The sequence below is a fragment of the Salmo salar genome, chromosome 11, assembly GCF_965601325.2.
Source record: "Salmo salar chromosome 11, fSalSal1, whole genome shotgun sequence".
NCBI classification, from domain to species: Eukaryota; Metazoa; Chordata; class Actinopteri; order Salmoniformes; family Salmonidae; genus Salmo; species Salmo salar.
The window spans coordinates 81,021,097-81,040,227 of record NC_138301.1 but is presented as its reverse complement, the minus strand read 5'-3'; positions in this window follow the sequence as shown (position 1 = coordinate 81,040,227).

Here is a 19,131-nt window from a genome sequence, read left to right as displayed (position 1 = left end):
CAATTGAGAGTCCAACCCCCCATCAACCTAAACATAGAAATACAACAAACCAGAACATAGAAATACAAAACATAGAACATAGACCAAAACCCGGAAATAATAAATCAAACACCCTACTACATAAATCACCACCCCGAACCACATAAACAAAATACCCTCTGCCACGTCCTGACCAAACTACAATAACAAATAACTGGTCAGGACGTGACAATTCAAGAATTGACACAATTTTTATTTCCAAAAATGCACTAAACAATTTACTGGATTAAAAAATGCATGATATAGTGATATCGGATCATTCTCTGGTATCATGCCTACCAACAGAAAATACACTTAGCGACAGAATATGGAGAATGAGCAGAGCGTATCTTCTGGACCCGAAATGTATTAAATACGTAAAACAAAATAATATTTTTTTAACATTACAAATGTAGACAGAGGACAGAGAAAAGCCGACCCCCAATATAATTTGGAAAGCCGTACATTAGGGGACAGATAATTTCATACTCTGCAAAATAAAAATGACATCTGATTTAGACATTTTCATTAAAGAAAAATAAATTACTCTTAGAAAAAGCCCATACAAAATCTTTACAAGGCAAAGAAGTATTTTCTGAACTTAAGCAAGAATATGATATTTTACTTTTGAAGAGAGTCAACAACTACAGGTTATTAAACTCAAATTTAGCATAATACTTCATGGCAAATAAACCTGGTAAATATCTCACAGCTCTCACAAAATTAATACACACTAAACCAGTTATAATTTTAAAAATATAAAGATACAAATGCGTTGATTACAAACAACAACACGATTAATGACAATTTTAAAAGCTTCTATGGAAATGAATATAAATCAGCTCGACAGATCCTATTCCCTTCTTAGACTCAACAACCCTGAAGTAATTATCAGCAGACAAAAAACAATCACTAAAAACAGAGATGAAAATATATATTAGATACTGTCAAAACATTCACGTAGAGAAAAGCAACATGAATGGGTTGCTTTCCCATAGAATTCTATTTAACATTTTGGAAAAAAGTAGTGCCACTATTAACACAAATGACAACACACATGTCACTCAAGAGGAGTATTTCTGTCTGTAATAAAGCCCTTTTGTGGAGAAAAACTAATTCTGATTGGCTGGGCCTGGGTCCCCAGTGGTAGGGCCTGGCTGCGTGTGGGCCTATGCCCTCCAAGGCCCACCCATGGCTGCGCCCCTGCCCAGTCATGTGAATTCCATAGATTAGGGCCTAACAAATGTATTTCAATTGACTGAGTTCATTATATGAACTGTAACTCAGTAACATTTTTGAAATTGTTGCATGTTGCGTTTATATTTTTGTTCAGTTGCACTAAAGAGGAACAATGGGTACATATTGAAGATGCACATGCTCATCACCAGAATTATTCTACGTGGCTATTTTCAAAGGATAGAGCTAAGAACATTAACAACTTCATAGTTAAACATAATAACAATATGGAACAAAATGAAAAGTATTTTCTTCAAGAACCAATATCACTCACTAAAAACATAACCTTGTGGAACAATCCTTGGATAGGTTTTCAGAATTCACAGATAAATTGGTCTACAAGGAAAACTAAAGGCATAGAAACCGTAAATGACTTGAAATGCATTTATTTCCATGACAGAATTAAAAAGCCAATATCAAGGGCCACACGCCAGGGATGTCCAATTTCACCTCTGTTATTTGCCCTGGCGATAGAACCCCTTTTTATTATCCTAAAAGCCACACCCTCAGTACATGGCATCTGCAGATGGGGACTGGAACACAACATTTCCTTGTATGTAGATGACCTGCTTTTATATATCTCAGACCCTGAAGTGTGTGTCCCTGAGGTAGTGGACCTACTGCGTAGGTTTGGTGTGTTTTCGGGTTATACATTTAATTTCTCAAAAATGTTTTCCTATTAATGAATTAGCATTGCAAATTCCACAGGGTACTATTCAATTTCGTATGTCCAAGTCTGGCTTTAAATATTTAAGGAACAATATCATCTGTACCTTGTCTTCCTTCCATGATGAGAACTTTATTCCCCTGATTAGCAAACTTAAACTGGACTTTCAGAGATTTTTTTTCTCTTTTTTCCAGTCTTTTTTCACTTTAATGGGTAAGATTTTATATTTTTTATGGGGTGGTGGGAATCCAAGAATGGAGGACTAGCCCTTCCTAACTTTATGTATTATTACTGGACAATGAAAATACAAAAGATTGTTTACTGGCCCTCTCACCCCAGAAACTGACTGGTGTCAAACAGAAGCTTTATTCACCTCCAATCTCCCTCTTTCAGCTTCGCGCTACACATCCAATCCAATTGTTGTCAATACTCTTAAAATGTGGGCTCATTTCTGTCAACATTTTACATTTTGTGATTTTTCTATTCAAGGTCCTATATGTAATAATCACCTCTTCCTTCCAGGCAAACTGGATTCAGCTTTCAGGCTGTGGCAGAATAATGGTCTTACTAAGTTTAATGACCTTTATATTGATGGCACCTTTGCCGATTTCGAGGACCTCGCTACCAAATTTAATCTACCGCATTCAAGTTTATTTAGGTATTTCCAAATCCACCAGTTTATTCGCACTCAAAGCCCAACCTTTCCAATTTGATCACCCGGATCTGGGCTGGATGCCCTTTTGAAGACACCTTTTCAACTAAAGGGACTCATATCCTGTATTTTTTAGATAAGTATGTCCCTTTATAACCCATTACTCAATAAAAATCCAATCTGAGGAGGAAAAGGAACTTGGTGGAGAGATCTCTGATGAAGTCTGGAATAGTGCCTTACTTAGGGTAAATGGAAGCTCCTCTTGTGCCCGGCTCAGCCTTATACAGTTTAAGGCACTTCACCTTATCCATTTCAGTTAGGCCAGATTGTCCAAATTCTACCCAAATATTGATGGTACATGATGGTAAAAGCTCCTTGGTGGACTTGACCCACATGTTCTGGTCTTGTCCCCGTCTGACAGATTATTGGTCCACTATATTTAAAACCCTTTCTGCAGCATTTGATATAAAGTTGCAGCCTAGTGCAGAAATGGTTATTTTTGGAGTACCAAACAACAATCCTTCTCTGACCAATAGACAGCTAGATGCCAATGCCTTTGCCTCTCTGTTAGACCACAGACCGATTTTATGGAATTGGAAATCTATCAATCTCTTTAGCTCAAAGATCTGATGCTTTTCCTAAAATTAGAAAAAAAAGTATAGCATTTGAATGTCAACCAACTCATTTTATTCCACCTGGGACCCGATGATATCCTATTTTGAACAGCTCCAAACACTTGGGGTTGTTAATGGTGGGTAGTTGTATTTCGCACTGCTGTTATTATTGTAGCCTGTGAAACTGTCGTTCTTTGTTTTCCGTGTTCACGTTTATTTAATAAATTATAATGATGAGCACGCAACCCGCTGCGCCTTGGTCCTCTCTCTCCTACGACAGCCGTTACATATACAAAACATTGTAGAGAGCATATCCAATTTACAATCTCTTAGAAAAAAATATAAGCTATTGGAACCAAGACTTCAAAATAACTGATGTTGGCACAAGATGGAGGGAATGTTGGAGCATAACTAATGAAATTACAGTACCAAAGTTTCTAATTTTTTTATACGAGACAAAATTCACAAATTCTACTGCACAATGGCAGAGTCATGTCTTAGGTATAAAACTAAAAATGACTCAATAATCCATGCTTTCTGGGAATGCTGCTCAGTGAAACGTCCTGTCCTGATTTGTCTTAGACGCTTGCTAAAAAAACTTTAATGAGCAAGCCAATCGGCTTTTGTCAATTGGTATAGAATCAGCTTGATCGAAGATCCGTCGAAGAAACTTGGAGCTTCTTTTTTGATGTCTTCAGTGATATTGTTAACAAACACGCCCCCATAAAGAAAATTAGAATTAAAAAGAGGTTCAGCTCCTGGTTCAACTGTTATCTGGCAGAGTTACTCCACCTCAAGAATTGCATTTGGCAAAAGTCTCTACACACGCATACTCAGGCTGACTGGCTCTCGTTCAGGAAAATGAGAAATAAGTGCACTCAGGCTATCCGGAAGGCCAAAGTTAGTGACTTTAAGGAGCAGTTCTCTCTCTATGGGTCTAACCCCAAGAAGTTCTGGAAAACGGTTAAAGACCTGGAGAATAAACCCTCCTCCTCACAGCTGCATATGTCCCTTAAAGTTGATGATGTGGTTGTTACTGCCTATTTCTATTTTGCCCTGTTTAGCAAAAGTGTTGGAAAAACTTGGCAATAATCAACTGACTTGCTTTCTTGATGTCTATAGTATTATCTCTGGTATGCAATCTGGTTTCCACTCAGGTTATGGATGTGTCACTGCAACCTTAAAGGTCCTCAATGATATCACCATTGCCCTTGATTCTAAGCAATGTTGTGCTGCTATTTTTATTGACTTGGCCAAAGCTTTTGACACGGTAGACCATTCTATTCTTGTGGGCCGGCTAAGGAGTATTGGTATCTCTGAGGGGTCTTTGGCCTGGTTTGCTAACTACCTCTCTCAAAGAGTGCAGTGTATAAAGTCAGAACATCTGCTGTCTCAGCCACTGCCTGTCACCAATGGTGTACCCAAAGGCTCGATCCTAGGCCCACGCTCTTCTCAATTTACATCAACAACATAGCTCAGGCAGTAGGAAGTTCTCTGATCCATTTATATGCAGATGATACAGTCTTATACTCAACTGGCCCCTCCCTGGATTTTGTGTTAAACGCTCTACAACAAAGCTTTCTTAGTGTCCAACAAGCTTTCTCTGTCCTTAACCTTATTCTGAACACCTCCAAAACAAAGGTCATGTGGTTTGGTAAGAAGAATGCCCCTCTCCCCACAGGTGTGACTACTACCTCTGAGGGTTTAGAGCTTGAGGTAGTCACCTCATACAAGTACTTGGGAGTATGGCTAGACAGTACACTGTCCTTCTCTCAGCACATAACAAAGCTGCAGGCTAAAGTTCAATCTAGACGTGGTTTCCTCTATCGTAATCACTCCTCTTTCACCCCAGCTGCCAAACTAGCACTGATTCAGATGACCATCCTACCCATGTTAGATGTCATTTAAAGATCGGCAGGTAAGAGTGCTCTCGAGCGGCTAGATGTTCTTTACCATTCGGCCATCAGATTTGCCACCAATGCTCCTTATAGGACACATCACTGCACTCTATACTCTTCTGTAAACTGGTCATCTCTGTATACCCAACCCACTAGTTGATGCTTATTTATAAAACTCTCTTAGGCCTCACTCCCCCCTATCTGAGATATCTACTGCAGCCATCCTCTACATACAACACCCGTTCTGCCAGTCACATTCTGTTAAAGGTCCCCAAAGCACACACATCCCTGGGTCACTCGTCTTTTCAGTTCGCTGCAGCTAGCGAATGGAACAAGCTGCAACAAACACTCAAACTGGACAGTTTTATCTCAATCTCTTCATTCAAAGGCTCAATCATGGACACTCTTACTGACAGTTGTGGCTGCTTTGCATGATGTATTGTTGTCTCTACCTTCTTGCCCTTTGTGCTGTTGTCTGTGCCCAACCATGTTTGTACCCTGTTTTGTGCTGCTACCATTTTGTGCTGCTGCCATGTTGTGTTGCTACCATGTTGTTGTCATGTTGTGTTGCTGCCATGCTATGTTGTCGTCTTAGGTCTCTCTTTATGTAGTGTTGTCTCTCTTGTTGTGATGTGTGTTTTGTACTATATTTTTATTGAATGTATTTTTATTTTTAATCCCAGCCCCCGTCCCCGCAGGAGGCCTTTTGTCTTTTGGTAGGCCGTCATTGTAAATAAGAATTTGGTCTTAACTGACTTGCCTAGTAAAATATACATATATATATATATATATATATATGAAGTCCAAAAGTTATGGGTGGAGCTAGAAAGTTGGCTGACAAGTATTAAAATGTAAACTTACTTTTAATCCATCTGTCTTCACATTTCAAGACATGGCATATGGGGGTGCTCATCGTGAAAAAACATATACTAAAAACCTGGAAATCAATCAATCCACCATCATTAACACAATGGAAAAATCCAATAATTTATTATTGAAATAGCATGGGCAACCAAGATTATTTTTGTTGATACAATTTAAGGCCATGTGGCAAGCAATAATGCAGGCACTAGGGATGGGGGTGTGAGCATGTGGGTCCGGGCAGATTAAATGTAGTCCTTGTTTGTGTGCGTCTGTAAATTGTTGTTTGTATGTATATGTTTGTAACTGGTTTGGAGAAGAAAAAAAGAAAAACATTTCAAATAAAATAAAGAGTGTCCCCATTTGGAGAAAAAAATGACCCCCAGCCGATCATAGTCTGGCGCCCACTCAGGCTAGGGAACTACAAAGGCCAAATAGTAATCGCGACAATTTTTTTTACATTATTTATTGCAAATTACACCGTTCAATTTACAAAATTAACTGAAAGAACTGTTAGGCTTGGCTACTAACAGCCCTAAACATAATTGAATTACGACCTGTCCAGAATAAGTAAAGACAATCTTGTTTCTTATCAAGTCTATATCTTGAGTGAAAACCTGTCATGGCTGAGAATTGTAGCCTATACTCTGTCTCCGGTGTCCCGTGTCTGATTCCAAATCCTGCTACACACGCACGCACGCACGCACGCACGCACGCACGCACGCACGCACGCACGCACGCACGACACACACACACACACACACACACACACACACACACACACACACACACACACACACACACACACACACACACACACACACACACACACACACATATATATAAAGGGCCTGGTGATCCAGTTCTAGGCTGAATGTATTGGATCGACTTGCCACTTTTTTCAATACATTTCTTTAAAATTATAATAATACAAAAATGTCACGATCAATGGACACACGTTAACAATGTTTTATTTTTTTTATTTTAAGCATTCAGGTGTTCATACATTCAACAAGGTGTTAGTAAGGCGTTCAGTTGCTAGCCCCCTTCGGTTCATTTATGGCCTTTATCACCCTTCGTGTGTGTAATCTGCCCTGCAGTTCATTGAATGTGGTTGGGTTTTTACAACTGCGAACACTGATGAATGCAGGGACCGATGACTATACAAAGAATCCATATGAACACAGAGTGTTTAAAAGAACCCACCAGAATTGGAGCGCCACACATTCTTTCAATTAAGACAAGTCCAAATATTTATAATCAGAACATTTCCTCTCTGGAGCTAGTGTGTGTGTGTGACGTGGGGGATCGATGACTCTGTGTGTGTCCTGCTGACTCATTTAGAGTTCAAATTGATTCCCTGTGTTCTTGCTTCACTTCCCTTCACTTCCCACTTTCCCTAGATCTACACCATCTCTGAACAAGTTAATAAAAATACACATTTATAACTCCTAATAGTAGAGCAAAGGGAAACATATGACGGCCTTTCTTTGAATAGCTAAAATTATTCTGGATGTTTTTTTAACTTTCACAGAAAAGTTACTGTCTGTCTCTCTCCACACTACACCCCTCCCTCCTTCCCTCTCGCATGCTCAGCTGCACACAGTCTTTAGCTGCACGCTAGGCTAGACTCCAAGCGTCGCTCCTTGCCCTCTGCCCGCACAGACAGATGGACGGACGGATGGGACATGGTGTCTGACCATGGAACGCTGTCCTGATTCGCCACCACACCCTGCTTTTACAATCCATTTCCTACATTAACCACACCCAGCATAATACCACGCTACGAGTCCACAGCTGCTTTGATTGAGACAATGTACTTTTTTTGTGTTCATGATTGTTACATTAAAAGTCTCAGTTCAGAGAACTTTGCACTTTACCCAGGGAGGGGTTGAACTAGAATGACATGGTTGTAACGTTCGTCGTATGGAGTGAACTGCAGCGGGTATATTTATCATCTTCTTTTATTGAAGGAAAAACCAAACACTTACACAAAACAAACGACGAAACAGGTGCATAGACTAAACATGAATCAACCACCTACAAACACAAGAGAAAACTAGCCCACTTAAATATGGCCTCCAATCAGAGACAACGACAACCAGCTGCCTCTAATTGGAGGTCGTTCCAAAACCCCAACAAAGAAATAGAAAAACTAGATAAACACATAGAAATAGAAAACATAGAACATCAACCAAAAACCCTGAAACACACTAAACAAACACCCCCTGCCACGCCCTGACCAAACTACAATAACAAATAACCCCTTTTACTGGTCAGGATGTGACAATGGTAGTAGTCTGTGATGTCTTTCTCTGAGGTCAGAGGGGACTAGAGAGGACAGGGTCCTTATGGAAAAACACATGAATACGGGATCTTGTATGATAACGTGATTCAATGTGAAGGTAATGTGATAACGTGAAAACACGTGAAGCAACATGTGATAGCATAAATCTACACATGATCTCATGTGAAATAAATGTGACAACATGGGGGATGCAGAATTTCAACATGTGATAACATGACACTACACGTGACAACATGTGAGTGTAACAGGGTTATATTGGTGATTCCCCTTGCCACTTTATTGTTAACCCAATGGGTTTTTGGTTTGATTTTTGTCTTGCCTTCACCTACCCAACATGGCATCTTATTGGTTGGTTTGCGTAGCTCACTTATGGGGGAGGATGTTTCAGTTAGAATCGTCCCAGTGAACAAGCACCAAAACAGCGGTAAGTTGTTGGTTGCAAAGCACTGTCCGTCAAAAGTGATTTTTATACTCCCAAGTGATGATTTAAATGTACAATTTATATCAATTTGTTTGCAAATGTTATTAGAGCATCACACATAAGATGCAGCGTTTTTTGATGCATATTTGTTGTGCATTTTGTTGTCGAGAATTCCAGCTAATACTAGCTAGCAACTTACTGTGTCTGGTGGGGGGGTTGTATATTTTCTACAGTGCGTGAGTGCAGAGTTGGATGGTGAGCCGTGTGTTGCATGACGTGCAATTTTGTGCTGTTTCTATCAGGTACATTGTTAAAAATATTCTATTGTATATTGTAATTGCTGTATTATTTTGGTAACTACATCGTCCCAGTGAACAAGCACCAAACCAGCGTGCGTGAGTGCAGAGTTGGATGGTGAGCCGTGCATTGCATGACGTGCAATTTTGTGCTGTTCCTATCAGAATAAAGCTCCATGACTGGTGGTACAAGTTGGAGTTCGTGTCGATGATTGATTGTACACAACGGAAGAAGAGTACTGTTACATGAGCACATGTGGAAATGCAATCTCATGTGAATAAATGTGGCAACATGGTGATGCAAAATGTCAACATGTGATACAGCTCTGACAGAGCTCCGGAGCTCCTCTGTGGAGATGGGAGAACCTTCCAGAGGGATCATCTTTGCAGCACTCCACCAATCAGGTCTTTATAGTGGAGTGGCCAGACGGAAGCCACTCCTCAGTAGAAAGCACATGACTGCCTGCTTGGAGTTTGCCAAAAGGCACATACAGACTCTCAGACCATGAGAAATAAGATTCTCTGGTCTGGTGAAACCAAGATTAAACTCTTTGGCCTGAATGCCAAGCGTCACGTTTGGAAGAAACCTGGCACCATCCCTACAGTGAAGCATGGTGGTGGCAGCATCATGCTGTGAGGATGTTTTACAACGGAAGGTACTTGGATACTAGTCAGGATCAAGGGAAAGAGCAAAGTACAGAGAGATCCTTGATGAAAACCTGCTCCAGAGCGCTCAGGACCTCAGACTGGGGTGAAGCTTCACCTTCCATCAGGACAACAACCCTAAGCTCACAGCCAAGACAATGCAGGAGTGGCTTCAGGACAAGTCTCTGAATGTCCTTGAGTGGCCCAGCCAGAGCCCGGACTTGAACCGGTTCAAACATCTCTGGAGAGACCTGGAAATAGCTGTGCATTCAACCTGACAGAGCTTGAGAGGATCTGCAGAGAGGAATGGGATAAACTCCCCAAATACAGGTGTGCCAAGCTTGTAGCGTCATACCAAAGAAGACTCGAGGCTGTAATTGCTGCCAAATGTGCTTCGACAAAGTACTAAATAAAGTGTCTGAATACTTATGTAAATGTGATATTTCAGTTTAAAATGTCTAAAACCTGTTTTTGCTTTGTCATTATGGGGTATTGTGTGTAGATTGATGAGGGAAAAAACAATTTAATACATTTTAGAATAAGGATGTAACGTAACAAAATGCGAAAAAAGTCAAGGGGTCTGAATATTTTCCGAATGCACCATATATAAATGTTTTGTTGATGTTCTGAACCCACTGACCGCAAGTCGTCGTTAAATTCTCATCTGTGCTTCAGAACCAAAAACAATCTTGATTGTTGACCAATGACCAGTCATTAGCATTGGCACACAAAGGCGGGCGTGCATGTCCAAATTAGAGACCAATTTTGGTAAACACAGAGTAGGCCTATGTTTATTATCCATATAAAATACAGTTGAGCAATCTACTACTGACTCATCTTTGCCAGAACAATAAGTTTCACCACTGCTGGGGGGAATACACAGCTGTCCTTGATTGTGAGCTAGGATGAAAAGTTGAATGAAATATGTCCGACAGAAGAGGTAAACAATGGTTTTCCATCAATAGAATCAATATAGGGAGGTAAGATGATAAGCCAGATCATTCAAGATTGATGTAAAAATCTGACTTCTATCCATGTCCTGAGGACGTTGGGAAATGCCTCCTAAACTGGCCACTAGGTGCAACGGTCAGCGCTATAACCATCAAGTAGGCATAGGTTTTACTAAGGTGCTGTGGACAAGGGTAGTGGATTGGTGTAATCCCATGACTCTGGATCAGAAAGTTGCATGTTCAATCCCAGTCTTGGACACTTTTTTTATTTGGAGTTTTAACCTTATCACAAACGTTAATCCTTACCTTAACCATTTTGAATGAGTGCCTAAACGTAAGGTTTTAACTTTATCCCAAACCTTAACCCTTACTTTAACCATTGGAATGAGTGCCTAAACTTAACCCTTAACTTCGAAATTTGATGTTTCGAGAAATGGAACTATACAGAGCAGCAGGATCAACAAAAACACTTTGAAATTTGATGTTTGGAGCAACTTCTACATTTTATCATAAGGGAATTGCTTAGACCACACTTACCAGTAGGACTAGTTATCTCACGCTCTCTGGCAGAGAATTAGCCTATATGTGAGCGCTTTATCAGCAGTCTAAACGCACAGTTAGAGTATCCATCATCAATAAATTAATGAACTTGAGGATAGATTATGCTGCAAACGACATGCTTCTATTAGACCACCAGAATTGCCTACAAAAAGAGGTTTGTGATAGGCCTTCAATTGAGATTTGCTTGGTAAGCAAAAATATTGATTTGAAAGCATCCTCGAGAAGGAGTGCTTGAGAGGGATGGATGGATTTGGTGAGGGGGTTGCAAAATAAATCCTCACATTGCAGGGATCAACTTGCTGTGGCAGTTTTATAGCCTCATGCAGTAATAATAATAATAATAATAATAACAAATTATTACTAGTTTTATATTATGAGCAGGCTGACGCAGACCGATTTGGCTATTTCAAATACTTTAAGCTACCAGGAGTCAAAAGCAAAAACATTTTGGAGGTGCACATGGATTATTTGGACAATAATGTTGTGTGGAGTCCTTTTTATTAGTGGGAAGAAGTTTAATTAATATCTAATTATGGTGTCTTTGGTAAACAAAAGTGACACAATATTTATCAATCAGGGCAGTTGAAGCCGAACGGAGATCATCATGCCTTCTGCCAAACCTGGTCTGAAATCGCAAAGAAGATTAAATGAAACATCACAGCACAGTTGAAAAATATATGGCAAATACAAAACTGGATAATGTTCAGAGATAGATGGAAGGGGTTGAGTGGAGATGAAGGGTGGGACTGAAAATAACAAGATAACTAAAGTAAAATATACTGTGTTCGTAAAATGTGTACACAGTACCAGTCAAAAATTGACACACCTACTGATTCAAAGGTTTTTCTTTATTTTCCATATTTTCTACATTGTATAATAATAGTGAAGACGTCAAAACCATGAAATAACACATGGAATCATGTAGTAACTAAGAAAGTGTTAAACAAATCAAAATATATTTTACATTTGAGATTCTTCAAAGTAGCCATCAATGCTATCTTAGTGCCAGCCTCTGACTGTGGTGGTATGTAAATAGCTATGAAAGATACAGATGAAAACTCTCTAGATAGATAGAGTATCTCATGATAAGCTGTAGACCACACTACCTCAGGGAAGCAATAGCTTGAGACTTCCTTAGATATCGTGCACCAGCTGTTATTTACAAAAATACGTAGCCCGCCGCCCCTGGTCTTACCAGATGCTGCTGTTCTATCCTGCCGATGCAGCGTATAACCAGCCAGCTGTATGTTGATAGTGTAGTCATTCAGCCACGACTTCGTGAAGTATAAGATATTGCAGTGTTGAATGTTCCGTTGGAAGTTTAATATTGTGCGTAGGTCATCGATTTCATTTTCCAAAGATTGCACATTTGCTAGCAGAATGGAAGGAAGTGGGGGTTTATTCGATCACCTACGAATTCTCAGAAGGCAGCCCGCCCTCCTGCCCCTTTTTCTCCGCCTCCTCTTCACGCAAATCACAGGAATCTGGGCCTGTTCCCGAGAAAGCAGTATATCGTTCACGTCGGGCTCGTCAGACTCGTTAAAAGAAAAAAAGGACTCTGCCAGTCCGGGGTGAGTAATTACAGTCCTGATGACCAGAAGTTATTTTCGGTCATAAGAGACAGTAGCTGCAACATTATGCACAAAATAAGTAATAAAAGAAGTTACAAAAAACGCTAATAAACGTACAAAAAAACACAATCGGTTGGGGACACATAAAACGTCTGCCTTCTTCTCCGGCGCCATTTTCTTAGTGTGTTATGGAATATACAAACACAGAATACCAATTGAGAAGAGACTGTAATTTTGATAATAAGATTTAAATACTGGATACTTGATGTACGTACTTTTCTTCATGTGACATGCCAATGCATGTGAATCACTAAGTGAATACTCAACTTGACAAATACACTAGAAAAAGCAGGGAAAACAGTACATGCATGCAACTGAATAATAGCGAGAGATACATTTTCTATCACAGGTCCTGAAACCTGTCCTTTTGTTCCTATTTTCAGTGAGCGGGGATGAATAGTTCAGGGACTGCGTCCCAAATGGTACCCGATTACGTATATATAGTGCACTACTTTTGACCAGAAACCCATAGGCTCTGATCAAAGTAGTGCACTACGTAGGGAATTAGGATACCATTGGGGATGCACATGGGGCTTGAGCTGCTCTTCCAAAGGAAAATATGATGAGAGATCATTCCCTTGGATGTAAACTGTACTACTTCAAGCTCTGAGTTATACTGAAGAGGTCTTCTGAGCTTTAGAGCGTGGCGAAGGAGGATAGGAATCCATATTAATGTAATAAACTTACACCATCCCTGTTTGTTCAGATGGTTTTCCTCGTGTTTGAGAGAGAGATCAAATAAGCACATCAATTAAATGTAACTGATGTTGCTCTCGTTCTCTGATTTCTAAAATAACTCATGTCTATGGCTCCACTGGGCCTCTGGACAAATATGACTCTGTGTGTGTGTGTGATGGCAGCCAGCAAAGGCCAACTGCTCCCTGTGCTCCAGGCTCAATTGGAGTCCATCTGAGGCCCAGACCCTCTCAATCTACACCAGACACACAATCTCAATCTATACCAGATAAATATCCTTACAGAGTACATCAGACACACTGACCCCCTCAATCCACACCAGATTCATAGACCTTCAGGGCTATAGTCTAAGTGTACACTGTAGTCTCTCAAATATATTTTGTTCAACCTACACCACCCTCATAGACCCTCTCAGTCAACTCCAGACTCACTGATCTGTCAGGTGCGTCGTAAAAAGTGGACCAAGCGGGTCTCGTGCTCATGTTCCTTATTTATTTGGATAAGCGTGAACACTTAACAAAATTAACAAACAACGATGAAAAACAGTCCTGTAAGGCTACACAGCTATACATGGAACAACTACCCACAAACACAGTGACAAAAAAAAAATAACTACTTAAATATGGCCTCCAATTAGAAGCAACGAAGAACAGCTGCTTCCAATGGAAGGCCAAACAAACCTGAACATAGAAATAGACTAAATAGACATTCAAACATAGAAATAGACAACATAGAACATTACCCAAAAACCCAAGACACATAAATCAAACACACCCATGCCACGTCCTGACCATACTATAATAACAAAATGACCCCTTACTGGTCAGGACGTGACAAGATCAGTGGTTCCCAAACTTTTTATAGTCCTCTTCAAACATTCAACCTCCAGCGGCGTACCCCCTCTAACACCAGGGTCAGCGCACTCTCAAATGTTGTTTTTTTGCCATCATTGTAAGCCTGCCCCACTCTATACAATACATTTATTAAACATAAGAATGAGTGATTGAGTTTTTGTCACAACCTGGCTCGTGGGAAGTGACAAAGAGCTCTTATAGGACAAGGGCACAAATAATAATATAATAATAATCAATCATTTTGGTCTTTATTTAACCATCTTGCATATAAAACCTTTTTTGTTCATCAAAAAATGTGAATAACTCACCACAGGTTAATGAGAGGGGTCTGCTGGAAAGGATGCACATAACTCTGCAATGTTGGGTTGTGATGGAGAGTGTCTCAGTCTTAAATCATTTTCCACACACAGTCTGTGCCTGTATTTCGTTTTCATGCTAGTGAGGGACGAGAATCCACTCTCACATAGGTACGTGGTTGCAAAGGGCATCAGTGTCTTAACAGCACAATTTGCCAAGGCAGGAGCGCAGCCCAATCCAGAAATCTGGCAGTGGCTTCTGATTACATTTTCACAGAACAGCTTGTTGCAATTTCGATGAGGCTCTCTTGTTGAGATATTGGTAAGTGGACTGGAGGCAGGAAATGAAAGGGATAATGAATCCAGTTGTTTGTGTCATCCATTTCATTAAAGTACCTGTGTAATTCACTCAGGTGCTTCGTTATATCACATTTGACATTGTCCGTAAGCTTAAGTACATTTGCACACAGAAAATCATACAATGATGGAAAGACCTGTGTGTTGTCCTTGTTAATGCAGACAGAGAAGAGCTCCAACTTCTTAATCGTAGCCTCAATTTTGTCCCGCACATTGAATATAGTTGCTGATAGTCCCTGTAATCCTAGATTCAGATCATTCAGGCGAAAAAAAAACATCACCCAGATAGGCCAGTCGAGTGAGAAACTCGTCATCATGCAAGCGGTCAGACAAGTGAAAATTATGGTCACTAAAAAAACGTTAAGCTCGTTACTCAATAAAAAAAACGTATCAATAATTTCCCCCTTGATAACCAGTGCACTTCTGTATGTTGTAGAAGCGTTACATGGTCGCTGCCCATATCATTGCATAATGCAGAAAATACACAAGAGTTCAGGGTCCTTGCATTAACAAAGTTAACCATTTTCACTGTAGTGTCCAAAACGTATTTCAAGCTGTCAGGCATTCCCAAGGCAGCAAGAGCCTCTTGGTGGATGCTGCAGTGTACGCAAGTGACATCGGGAGCAACTGCTTGCACGCACGTTACCACTCCACTATGTCTCCCTGTTATGGCTTTTGCACCATCAGTACAGATACCAACAATTATTGACCACCAAAGTCCATTTGATGTCACAAAGCTGTCCAGTATTTGTCCTGGTTTCCAGTGGTTTGCAGAAGAGGATGTCTTCCTTAATTGACCCCCGTAAACGTAACGGGCATATACCAGGAGCTGTGCCAGGCCTGCCAAGTCTGTTGACTCATCCAGCTGTAATGCATAGAATTCACTGGCTTGGATGAGAAGCAGTAATTGTTTCAAAACATCTCCAGCCATGTCACTGATGCGTCGTGAAACAGTGTTGTTTGATGAAGTCATTGTCTGTATAGTTTTTTTGTCCTTTTCCCCCAGCATTGTCCCAGCCATATCTGCGGCAGCAGGAATAATTAAATCCTCCACAATAGCATGGGGCTTGCCTGTCCTAGCCACTTGGTAGCTCACCATATAAAATGCTTATAGTCCCTTCTTATTAATGGTATCTGTTGCTTTTATACATCTTACTACTCGGAAGTCGTCTTTATTCTCGCTCAAAAAACTCCTGTGGCTTATTTTTCAAATTGTCATGTTTTGTTTCTAAATATCTGCGCAAGAGTGAAGGTTTCATCAAGTTATGAGATAGTACTTTTTCACATATAACACCTTGTGGCTGAGGAAAGGCACTACTCCCAATATAAGTGAACGCAAAATCAATGTAGTTCTCATCATATTTGTGCCTCTTCGATGGTCCAACGTCCCTGTCTGTTGTTCGGTGCTTTCCCGAGTAAGAGGGCGGTAGCTCTTCAGCTGCGTCAGATTCTGTCAGTGTCCATGCTAGCTGGGCTAACAACAAATGTAGAATTACTGATGCTAGCATTGGATGTGCTCGTGGAAGCAGAACAACTTGTGTCGTCAACAGGTGCAGGTGTAGTACTGCTGGTAGTAGCAGTACTAGCAGTAGAGATGGTATGTGTCTATGGACGCGGGCCTTACATTTTTTAACCATTTATCAATTTTCGAGCAAACGGAATGAGCAGCAGCTACGTTTGGCTACATACGGACCGTTAGTGGAATTCCCGCGAGAGAGTAATGGTTAATGTGATTGGATATTAATTATTTTACTAGGTTACTTGTATTTGACATTGTGTTGTTATTTCGCTGAACACTAGATATGGTTTAATTGTATTTTTGGCAGTGAAACAAGGCTACTCAGGCAAGAGAAAAAACATCACCCAAATGTATAGCCATATTGGGAAATGTTTGAAAAATGTGAAGATTTTTTAAAATCATTTCTTTATTATAAAAAATATATAAATGTGAATCACATTTTTATTTGGCGTACCCCCGACGGCATTGTGCGTACCCCTGGAGGTACGTGTACCCCAGGTTTGGAATACCTGATCTAGATTAATGCTGTTCGTGGACTAGACACATTACACAGGTTCCCCAAAAAATATGATTATGACGTTGAACTTGTGCGCACACACACAGACGCACATAGTCCATGCCCAGCACACACCACAGTCAGAGGTCCACCAGGGAGAGAGAGAGAGAGAGAGAGAGAGAGAAGGGAACATGGTGATGGTTCACACATGTGCCGGTGGACCGGTGGGCCGACCGACCAGGCGGCTCAGAGAAGCTTAATTTCAATTAGCAAGGAGGTCTGGAAGTGGAGCAGCTGTGACATAAGGCATGACGAAAAAGCCGAATCTTGATCCAGAAATTATAAAAAACTATCGGCCTATATCGAATCTTCCATTCCTCTCCAAAATTTTAGAAAAAGCTGTTGCACAGCAACTGACTGCCTTCCTGAAGACAAACAATGTATACGAAACGCTTCAGTCTGGTTTTAGACCCCATCATAGCACTGAGACTGCACTTGTGAAGGTGGTAAATGACCTTTTAATGACGTCAGACCGAGGCTCTGCATCTGTCCTCGTGCTCCTAGATCTTAGTGCCGCTTTTGATACCATCGATCACCACATTCTTTTGGAGAGATTGGAAACCCAAATTGGTCTACATGGACAAGTTCTGGCCTGGTTTAGATCTTATCTGTCGGAAAGATATCAGTTTGTCTCTGTGAATGGTTTGTCCTCTGACAAATCAATTGTAAATTTCGGTGTTCCTCAAGGTTCCGTTTTAGGACCACTATTGTTTTCACTATATATTTTACCTCTTGGGGATGTCATTCGAAAACATAATGTTAAATTTCACTGCTATGCAGACGACACACAGCTGTACATTTCAATGAAACATGGTGAAGCCCCAAAATTGCCCTCGCTAGAAGCCTGTGTTTCAGACATAAAGAAGTGGATGGCTGCAAACTTTCTACTTTTAAACTCGGACAAAACAGAGATGCTTGTTCTAGGTCCCAAGAAACAAAGAGATCTTCTGTTGAATCTGACAATTAATCTGGATGGTTGTACAGTCGTCTCAAATAAAACTGTGAAGGACCTCGGCGTTACTCTGGACCCTGATCTCTCTTTTGAAGAACATATCAAGACTGTTTCAAGGACAGCTTTTTTCCATCTACGTAACATTGCAAAAATCAGAAATTTTCTGTCCAAAAATGACGCAGAAAAATTAATCCATGCTTTTGTTACTTCTAGGCTGGACTACTGCAATGCTCTACTTTCCGGCTACCCGGATAAAGCACTAAATAAACTTCAGTTAGTGCTAAATGGTATGATGACTCCTTGCTGTCCCCAGTCCACCTGGCCGTGCTGCTGCTCCAGTTTCAACTGTTCTGCCTGCGGCTATGGAACCCTGACCTGTTCACCGGACGTGCTTGTTGCACCCTCGACAACTACTATGATTATTATTATTTGACCATGCTGGTCATTTATGAACATTTTAACATTTTAACATTTTGACCATGTTCTGTTTTAATATCCACCCTGCACAGCCAGAAGAGGACTGGCCACCCCTCATAGCCTGGTTCCTCTCTAGGTTTCTTCCTAGGTTTTTGGCCTTTCTAGGGAGTTTTTCCTAGGGAGTTTTTCCTAGCCACCGTGCTTCTTTCACATGCTTTGCTTGCTGTTTGGGGTTTTAGGCTGGGTTTCTGTACAGCACTTTGAGAATATCAGCTGATGTACGAAGGGCTATATAAAAATAAATTTGATTTGATTTGATTTGATTTGACTGGCTGTGTAAATATGCACAAGGAGTCGATGTAGTGCCCGTACGCACACGCCATTACCTCAGCCTCAGAGCCTGATGCTCTCATCTCGTCTCCCGTGACACACTCCCTCTCTCTAATGGTTGGTCTACTGTAGGCCACTGCTTTTACATCACATGTGAAATAGCTTCAATGCCCTCATTATGAAATGTTCAGAATGATACATCTTGAATAGAGTATGCTGTACAGACAGTGGTCGTATGAAACTTCATGAAACAAAATAGTCAGGACATGAGCAAAATTAAGCAATGCACGCACACATAATCACACACCTTACACATGGGTGGGTGGGTATGTACACACAATGTCTCACAGATTGTGAGAGTGTCAGAGGGCTAATTAGCTGAATAAATTAGGCTAA